Here is an 11,117-nt window from a genome sequence, read left to right on the forward strand (position 1 = left end):
TATTATTATACTGTTATATTAGTATATATATATATATATATATATATATATATATATATTAGGTCATCAAGAAATTAATGTCACTCTTTTTAGATGAAAAAACCCAAACAACTTATATATCAAAACACAACATTTAGTAAATGAAATAGTCTCCATTCTTAGTGATGATGCTTTTCCATCTTACAATCATGTTGTTATTGCCCTGATTAAAGAAATCACTTGGCTTTGAAGCAAAAAACATGTTCATGTCCTCTTTAATACCTTCCACATGTGGATACGTTTTCTCATTAAGATGGTGTTCCAGTAAATTAAAAATATGGTAATCTGATGGTGCCATATCTGGAGAATATGGTGGGTGGGGGAGAACTTCCCAACCCAACTCCATAATCTTGTGTTGCTTTAAACATGCAACATGTGAACATGCATTGTCGTGGAGAAGAAGAACACCTTTCTGATTGATGAGTAAAGGGCGTTTCTGATGAAGGGCTTGATTTAAACATTCCAGTTGCTGACAATAGATCTCTGCATTGACAATTCACAGTGGATTGAGGAGTTCGAAATGAATTACTCCTTTGATGTCCCACCAAATGCAAAGTATCATTTTCTGCAGATGGAGTCCAGGTTTTGGGGTCGAAAGTAGTTTTTTATCTAGGACTAAGCTATTGTTTTTGGCATTTAATATTCACAGAGAGAATCCATTTTTCATCACCAGTGATAATTCTGTCCAAAAATCGTTCATGCGCATTGCGTGCCAGAAGAGACGAAAGAACGTTCACATGTTGGAAATGATGATCATCAGAGAGTTCATGATGCACCCAAACACCTTCTTCATGGAGTTTCCCCATATTCCTTAAATGTTAACATATTGTTTCAAAGAGACATGCAATTTCAGGGCCATTTCATGAGTGTGTTGCCTTTGGTTAGACTGAACAAGCATCTTCAGAGCATCAAAATGAATTCCAACATGTCAGCCCCTGTCACCACAGTTTTTAAGGCTAAAGTCACCTGAACAAAATTTGCTGAACTATCGTTGACACTTACGAACATTCAAAACATTTCCATAAACTTCTTTGATATTATTTGTGGCTACAGAGGTGTTGTTCCCGTTCCTGTATTCAAACAGTATTACATGCCGAATGTGTGCCTCATCATGTGCCATCACTATAAGGGATTAGAGTATACTAAACTTTACACATTATATAGGCTACATTAACATGACATTTAGGTGGTTCGTTTAACTATTATACGTGATGTAAGTTTTTTGGGGGTGATTAATGAAAATGTTCCAAAACGGTTAACAAGGGTCTACCAATTGAAAGTTCTTCAGTTTAGAATTACTATTTTTCTTCATGACCTCATGTCATGTTTTTCACTGTGTTAAGTGGTTTGGTATTGGAATAAAAAACAAACATAAGATAAAAAATCAATTAATAATATCACTCTAAATTAGTTTAAGGCAGAAATTCAAAATCTTCATATGCTGAGATTAATAAAAACTTTAACAACATAAGGATATATACTTTAATAAAAGATAACAAATAACACATTTATCTGTCTATTCAGAATAAAGCTTTAATGATGATGCTGCATAACTTAATACTAACTTATTTATTGTCACTAATTGTGGTTAATTGGTGAAGTTCCTTTTAACAAAATACTCACTTGCCAACAATAACTCGTCCTGCAAAAACATCATTACAGATGAGATGAGCAGATATAAGACACAGATTTTTTGGGGACTTATTGTACATTTATGGAATAGGCTACACTCAAAAAACTATTAAGAAGTTAAAGCCATTGTTGTTAATGTAACTTCTTCTTAATGTACCTTTAACCTTACAACTCCAATAATAATAATAACTTATTATCTTCATATGATATGCATGTTGCTATAAATTAGACTACAAAAGTTGAGCATAATATCAAAAGATAATAAATGTAACATCAAAGCTTACCTTTCTTTTCTCAGAATGACAACGGAGGCAGGTTTTCTCATTGGGATGATGGCTGGATGCCAGAGCTACATATGGTTTGCTTCTGACATGTCCAAACATTAGATGGTTGAAAAGTATGGAATGATCTGGAAATATTGGTCAGTTTATATTCTAATAAAAGTTGATACTTGATTCAAGTAGTTTGAAAATCTTGTTATAGGAAGTTGTTTACACCCTGCATGCATTATACAAATATTAACTTTATTGTCACATATGGTTTTTAACATTCAAAATATAATAAAGACTATTTTATTCTGAACAGAAAAACAAAAATCCAAACTTCATAATTGCTCTTCCCTAGTGAAAGTCCCAAATACCCAAGTTTTTAAGATATAAAATCCACAGGTTTTGAGGGAAAACCTATGTAGGTTTGTGTTTCCCAAGACCAATTGAACTTTATTCATTTGAAAGATTGATATGACCTCCACATTGTGACTAAAGTGAAAACTTGAGCAACTATAATTGACTACAAACACAAAAGTACGTAAAAACACCATCCCATCTCTATCTTCATGCAAGCAGATTACCTGTCAAGAAGTACACTTCTTGAATTACCTACTAAATATCTGAAATAACAATAAACCTAGAAATGTTATGTTGTTCATTATGCACATACAACAGTGAAACTTTATGCAGGTCTAGTTTAAAATATAATGTTCTAATCTAACTAATTTGTTTGCTAGAGGGAGTTGCTAAACAGGATGATGATGCTAAATCTAGAATGTTCTTAAAAGTTGTTCTGAAATACTCAAAAAGTTCATAATTATGTAATAATCTTGAGATTTTATGGAATTTAGATAAATGAAACAACATTATAGATACGAGTATTCAGTGTGTGAAGATTCAATAAGAATGGTATGGTTAAAATATTCAAAAATATGTCCTTTATTTTGAACTAGTGGCATTGCTGAAAATATCACATGAATAATATGCTTTTCAATGTTTTATTCAACTACTTTGCTATGTTACAAGTTCACTATCCTCCTACTCTTCAGTGGCTTTGCTAGAAATGTAAACTTTCAATATATTCTTCCACTTTGCTTATTTAAATATATCAGTAATATTCGGCATGAATAAACATAAGCTTAATATATACAAACATTAACATAGAAACTCACAGAGATTTAAAATTTGCAAATACATTTGTAATTTCTGTAAAACAGTCACAAATTCACAAAGTATTGTGAATACGACCTTCAATGACTTTTTTGTGGCATCCCCCAGTGGCTCAGTGATAAGTCTGAAGACTTACAATTCTAAAAACTGGGTTCAACACCCATGGTGGGCACAGCACAGATAGCCCATTTTATAGCTTTGCGTTTAACAACAAATAAAGAAACAAAACCTTTTGTGGACCGTGAGCCTGAAGCATGAACAGTTTTGAAAGGTAAAGTATTATAAAGGATGTTTTTAGTATAAACAAATACTACTGTGACTAACAGCAAATGATAAAACTTGGATAAATTTATATGAAATTGCACATCTATTTTTGCTATTAAGAAGTTTAAAAAATTAAATGTTAAAAACAATAGTAACTTTGATGGATTTGTTAAGTTTTCCCAAATACAGCATAAATGTTTTCAAAATAAATCTTGGGTTAATTTTCAAAATAAAATATAATAAACTAAACTATTGCTAACCTCTTTGATGTTCATTTTCATCTTGAATAACTTGCCTTAATAATTCCATTGATGTAAATTTTACTTTACTAGAGACAAAGAGTTTGAAAAATATGTCCAGAAATAATCTTTATTGGCAAGTAATAATATAAGTTGAATTTAATCAAAACAAAAATAAACTATTTATAAAATGAAAGAAGGTAAATTTGGAATATAATAAAAAAAGGTATATTGAAGTTATTTTGAAAGAAAATATATCTATGATATAAAGACAGAAATTAGTGCAGTTACAATTTAAGAAACTTTAAAATTTACAGTTTCAAGTCCCTACAGTTTTAAGGTTGGACTGATTTTTGTCCTTGAAAACATACTTCTACACAATCTGTTTATACATTGGTGATTTACTACTAAGATTCAAAATTCAACAAAAGCATGAAACCATGAATGGTGTAAAAATTAATTCAAATTATTTTAAGCTTAATACAAATATACATCAGCTTTAACCCTAAGATACAAAAGAAACAAAAAGTATCTATTACCTTTTCTTAAGGAATTTTTCTTCCCAACCTGTGTAGGTAACCATAAATTCCTGTTAAAAAATACATAGTAAAGTACTATTAGGAAAAAAATTGCATAATATCAATAAAATATAAAAAAAGTGCATATAAACATCCTAATATTTTTATGCACTAATAATCACATTTCACATTATTTCAAGCTCAAAGATTTAGATAGCTATCCATATAACTTAATATAATAGTCTACTTCAAATGGTGGTTATGTATGTCTGAATAGCTTTTAATTATGTATTTGTTCAATAAAGTTTAAAATGGTTTGTTTGTAATATTTTAAAAACAATGTATGACTTGTGTTAACAAAAATTGCAATAACAGACACACATTTTGTACAGAATGTACTAATCAAATGTGATGAAGGTGGTCAGGATTGAGTAAAAAAATAACCTTGATGAAAAAAAAAGAAAATGGTGGTTGTTGATCATAATACTTGCCAGAAATATCAACAAACAACAGCACAAATACACCAAGTCATCAGAGGTGACCTAGCATTAACATTCTGCCTGCACCTACAAGCACACTGTGCAAGCAAGACCTCCAAATTATGGAAATTATGATAGTGGCATAAAAAGCTATATAAAACAAAATGTCACAGCAAAGTGAAAAGCACAACTGTCAACAAGCAAAATATAAATTAAGGCACAAAAGCAGATTTAATGTAAGATCCTCTGACCTGTGCACAACAAGTTGCACAGAAGGTGGGAGAGTGGAGAATCATGGATAAGTGATGTATGCTGTGCAACACCGAAAGGACATTCTAGTCACATGTTTTATAAACAGCATTAATTCAAACTCAACAAGGATAAGCATCCAATAGTTTAAAGCAGATTTTCCCAAAGTGGGAGCCATGGCCCCTTGGGGGTTGTATAGCTTTTTCTGGAGGGCGGGGATGCCAAAAAAAGGGCAGAAAGCAAAGATTCTGAATTAATTTTGATTCTAAATAAACAATAAGCCGATAAAAGTTATACTGAATTAATTAAATGATACAGTATGTTGAAAGGAGATGTTATTGTTTTTACTACGGCAATGTTTTTCAATCTCCATGCTAAAGTTATAGGTTGGGGAGCCTCAAACTGAAAGAGTTTGGGAACCACTTAGAGGCAAGTCAACATCATGAGAATAAACAGCTTAATACTTAAAATTCACTTTCATCTAAATCAAAAACCATAACAATCATTGAAATCTAAACAATAACTGCTTTACTTTAGAAAGTACTTTTCAATTCAGAAATATAAATGTTTTACACTTTTAAATGTAGACTAAGAACTAAAGGTAAAATTTTTTTAACCTAAATACCATAAACGTGGTACATTCTTAAACAGCAATAAACTAAAATAGACTGCAACTATCTTATGGGTAACAGTCTGAAACCTGTACACATAAGTGAAAACAACAGTCAGTAGTAACAGCTTTCCTGCATAGTTCGGATATATCAGGATAAACATTTATACACACTGACCGCAAAATTTAGATTTACCCCACGACTCCCAAAAAAATTTCCCTCTTCTGCAACATGTGGAAATATCCCCCTGTGTACATGCTGCCATCTGTGTTCTATGTCATAAAACCTGGATGTTTATATGCCTCATTACAAAATTGTCAATTTGCAGGAACACACATATAATCTATACAGAGACAACTTCTGTATATCTTGGATATTGTTATCTAAATAATTTGTTTTATATTTTGGCCTCTTATTGACTTAGTTTTGCCTATATTTATTCCATTTACTAGAGAATGCTTTTCTTCTAACTTTCCTCAATTTTTTGTACAGTTTCATGGTTACATGATGATTAATGGGTCAGTCAAAATGAACAAGCCCATTTACAAAGAGTTAAAGGGTTAATGTGAAAACTGAAAAAACAAAGAAACTAATTGTACAAGGTCACGTGACTTACCCAGGCTTCCAAAAAATAAAGCACCACTTGAAACTGCCAAAGCCAATCCCAATTGGACTGGAGGAAATAAAATGTGGATTCTATGTTCAGGATCAAAGAATGGCTAAAAAAAAAAAGTTAAATTTGAAGAATGTGTAGTATAAAGGAAAACACTGTTTCAGCTATTCTTACTTACATATATATTTATACAGGGTGTCCCAAAATGAGTTTTGAATTTTGTTGTTATCTCAAATAATACAAATATTACTCAAGCTTCTAATATATGTATTTTTGGATACCCTGCATATAAATATACAACTGCTTACAATGATTCCAAGAATTCTAAGAACTTATGAGTGAAAGCAAAGAATATGTAATAATGTCAACCACACTAAATCTGTCATATACAGTGCTAGTTCAAAATAAAATTTAATCTTACATACAAAAATTTACAGCACTTTTCAATCATTATATTATGTCTGAATAGAATTATACATAGTCATTTATAAATATAATTACAAAGTATTTTCAAAACATATAAGTGATGGGTATTAATGTAAACTGTTCTCGCAACATTATCGTCACATAATTTTATTACAATGTGCATATTTAAGTAAGTTCTCATATTATTCCAAGACACCTGTATAAATATAACTTTCATTTATTACACCTAATCATTTTAACTATACTTATTTTATGTTGATGACAAAGTTTACAGATACCATAGAAAACTCTATTACAAACAAAATATAAAAAAGTAAAAGAAAAACATTTTGTCACAGTATGACAACATGACAATTATTTTATGTTACACGTACAAGCAAACTTCTTACCAACAGATGCTGGTTATACTTTATGCATTCTAGAATATCAGCTGTTTAATTCTCCTTAAATGTTAAATATGAATGCAGTAAATTGTTTATAATTTATGGCTATATATAAGTGTGTGTGTGTGTGTGTGTGTGTGTGTACATAGTGGTAGAAATTTAATAAACAAGCATCAATATTTTGACTCAAACATTTCTTGAAATATCACAACACATGTCAGTTGCAGTTATAAAATGATTCAATTTACTAGAAAGTAAAATTATTAAAATGATTTAATACATTTTTCGTACTATACACAAAGATAGTTCATCTTGGAGAAATGAACGATAGTTTTATGTTTGACTACAACAATTATCATAAATACCAATACACTGCCATTGCTAGATTAAATCTACTTTTTTTCACTAGATATATAATACTTACTCTGATGAAGTTAAACTACTACATATGTATTTTTATTATTTTTTAAAGTTTTCAGTGCTAATTGAAGAATAAAATATTTTCAATGAAGACAACTTCAGATGTTTTTTCCTTTTTCAAGGTTCTTCGAATGACATAACTTCTTGAAAAAGGCATAAGCCGAAACACCGGGTAGAATAAAACACATTTATCTGAAGTTGTTTGTCGTCTTCATTGAAAACACTTAAATACTTCTCTTTTCCCAAAAATATAATGCTCCTCTCATACAAGTAGTCCATACCCAATTTCTAAACTACAAAAGCATCCTGACCCATTCAATATTCTCTCACAATTTTAATACCATCCATAAATTTAGAAACATTAGTGTCCAAAATCTGTTAAAATTATTAACATATACATAATGAACAGAAATCAGAAATAAGATAGAAAGCCATACAATCTAACGAGGTCAGAGACACCTTTCATATATAATGAAGTAACTAAATAAAGGATCAAAACAAAATCTTAATGTCGCTCTTCAATTCCACATAACTATCTAACAAACATTTAAATGAACTTAAACTAGCATAGTATTAAACTACACGCCACATCTGTAGGCAAACATTAAAAAGTTTATAACTGTAACAAAAGAGATAATTTTGTCAAAAAAAGGATATGAATTTGGAGTTCTAAGGACTTAACTTGTACTACCTTAAATATTCAAGTTTGAATTTTCTGTCTTTTTGTTCCACCAATAACATGCAAATATCATCATAAACAAACTGTTGTGGAAGTGAAATAGTGTACTTTTGCCATGTATTACTGGATTAAATTTGTTGAAAAGTACATAAACTTATTAAACTGTAAATATGTGGAACGAGTGACCAATTCTTAAAATGACAGTACAATGCATAGTGATTTTTCAAGGCAGCTAATCTATACAAGTTGTCTAGATTAGACTTTTCCATTTTTTAGGCTTTTCCTAAGCACAATCATATTTGTTATATATTGGAAGCCATGAGTTATAAGACAAGCATGAAGGTTTCTTCCTGTTATTTAGTTCAATAATGGTTTGTACCTTTTAAGTTCCATAAATTCTCTACTAAAACACAGAAGCTCAATTCTATGAAACTTATAAGCATGTACATAATACTTACCAATAGCAGAAGCCATACAGTGAAATACATCAGTATGATGGTTCCTAATATCACAAGTAAAACCCCAAGCAGTCGGTCTTTTCCAATCATACTGCAATCTAAACAAACTATTTTTGATTTACGAAATAATATAGTAACTATTATGAAAAATTTAAATTTTGCATTTTCTATTCAGTATTATACCACAAATTATCTTCTTAAATTTTTTGGAAATAAGCATTAATCACAAATTTAGCATGTTGTATGTGAGCACTTTTATACATTCTTTTATGTTAGAAAAATTACACACAAAATCTACAACATTACTGTAGTGTTCTCATCTCAATATATTACATAATATATGGCTTTGAATTAATGAACACTTTTATATTGATACTTCCTATAAAACAAGTTTTAAATATGATAACCATGGACAATTTTCTAATGATGATTTAAAGTAATGTACAGATAACACACCTTTTAAGAACATATCTGAGGAAACATTTCTAAACCTGAATAAAAAAACCTTGTTTTAAAATATTTTCATAAATTATTACTAAAAAAAAGGCTTAGAGTTCCAAAATGAAATAACAGGAGAAAAAAAAAAGAAAAGCCATAAATATGGAAAATAATTCTTTTATGTATGCACTTGAAAATAACTTTTTTGGAATACTACTAAAATGGACAAACTTGCTACTTAGTGATGTAAATAGGCATGCAAAAAGTAACTACTAAGCATTTTTAGGAAAATTAGGAACCACTGAAGAAAATAAATCTGGAATTTTATAATATTTTTGATAATCCACTTTTAATACAAGATTCAATAAAACTAAAATAGAATAATACAGAAAATTGCTCTCCAAGGACAAAAAGTTAGAACAGATGCATTAGCAATATTTTTTGTTTGATTATGTAAGTGTTACCATAGAGTCTCAACCACTTTGTACCACAATTTTGGGGAAAAACGTACAACAAATTCTAAAACAGTATCAAAATTATGAAAACAAGTATCACAAGCCTTAAATTACTTTTTGGCTACTTCTTTCGGTAAGAGTTCCATATGGCACCCCCACTCAATTTAAAAAAAAATTCATCAAAGTAATATTTATGTATTAATAAGTCATATTAATAGTATGATCTGATAATTTTAATACATTATTATACCACTTACTTCATTAATTAGATGTACAATCTTCTTGGGGATAAACTTTACAAATGTCTTGTATAAAAGCATCAAAAAGGTTATTTTTATCGGAATATAATGTTCTCCACATGTATTCACACAAATGCTTGTCAAAGCCATGCCCCAATTTTTCTAATACGCCCCTTAAAATAAACCCTTTTCAGAATATTTTTTATCCAGGCAATTCTACAATTTTTGGGTGGGGGTGCCATATGGAACTCTTTCCCTTCTTTCTTCTAATACGTAATACCTTAACTTGCTAATTAATCAACTTGCAGTATATTCTTTCATTACGTGTATTATATATTTCATTATGCTTATAAGTAATGTTACGACAGCAGAAGTCACGCGACCTTGGGAGCATGCGCGCTGGAGTTTCTAAAAATATCATGACTTTTCCTGGCAACTCTAGTCTGTTTCAGCGCCCTCTGTTTAGTATATAAGCCCTGCAAATAAAGCGAGAACAAAAGTTACATAGATAGAGAGATTGAAGATAGAGATAATCGAGTCAAGCCGTAAGTAAAGTGTGTAAATCACTGTGATTTATAGCGCGTGTTCATAAAAGTAGTCAAGTTTAAACTGACTGTGGAAATTCTGTGTATTGCAAAGTTGTATTGAAAAAGAATAAACTAGTTTTATCTATGAAAGGACTTGTATCGCTGAAGCTCCTCGGAAAGAATTTATACCGGATATTAACAAACGAGCAGATAAGCAACAAATTGGTGTCAGAGAGTGGGAAGAAAAAAAAAGGAAACCAGAGGTGGGAAATCAAACTACAACTTAGCAGATTTGATGGTAACAATACAAGAAGAATGAGAAAAGAAACAAGAATAGAGACAGCAGCAGTGGCAAGAAAACCTGCAACAGTGGCAGCTCGAACAACAAAATAAACAAGAGAGATTACAGCAGTTGTTGGAGGAAAAAGAAAAGAAACATGAAGAGAGATTACATCAGTTGTTGGAGGACAAAGAAAACAAACAAGAAGAACGAGAAAATAAACAAGAAGAGAGACTACAGCAGTGGTTGGAGGAAAAAGAAAATAAACAAGAAGAAAGACTGCAGCAGTGGTTGGAGGAGAAAGAAAATAAACAAGAAGAGAGACTACAGCAGTGGCAAGAAAACCAGCACCACTGGCAACTGGAACAAGCAATGAAACAAGAAGAACGAGAAAAGAAACAGGAAGAAAGACTCCAACAGTTGAGAGAAATCCAGCACACACACACAAATAAAAAATATTAGTAAATTTCAAAGTGAATTGAATACATTAAAGAATGATTTATTGTCTTTTACACAAGGAGGATTCATTAAATATCAACTTAATCAGCCGCAGACTACGGTAAGCCTCTTCCGGTCCCCGCAGCTAAACCCTAATGCAGACATCTTCCAGATATAACTGTCAGTAATAGGAGTGATCAAGTACGAAGAAAGCCACAGGAATTCGATGGAAAGGTACTGTGGGAAGCATATAGAGCACAATTTGAGCTACTGGCAGAAATGAACGGATGG

At 30.7% G+C, this 11,117-nt stretch overlaps 1 long non-coding RNA gene across 6 annotated transcripts in view; it reads right to left on the reverse strand.

The window, feature by feature from the left end:
* The window catches only part of LOC106462086, an 11,038-nt gene extending 1,090 nt beyond the window's left edge, over positions 1-9,948 (reverse strand). Inside the window, exons 1-5 of one of the 6 annotated variants that reach the window (XR_002611143.1) lie at positions 9,862-9,948; positions 8,450-8,547; positions 6,087-6,189; positions 4,153-4,202; positions 1,956-2,080 (exon numbers count right to left, since the gene is read on the reverse strand). This is a non-coding gene — a long non-coding RNA (uncharacterized LOC106462086). The other 5 variants (XR_002611146.1, XR_002611145.1, XR_002611147.1 and 2 more) reach the window with 5 other exon arrangements.
* Between the last annotated feature and the right edge of the window lie 1,169 nt (positions 9,949-11,117).

Source organism: Limulus polyphemus, unplaced genomic scaffold, assembly GCF_000517525.1.
Source record: "Limulus polyphemus unplaced genomic scaffold, Limulus_polyphemus-2.1.2 Scaffold1090, whole genome shotgun sequence".
NCBI lineage: Eukaryota > Metazoa > Arthropoda > Merostomata > Xiphosura > Limulidae > Limulus > Limulus polyphemus.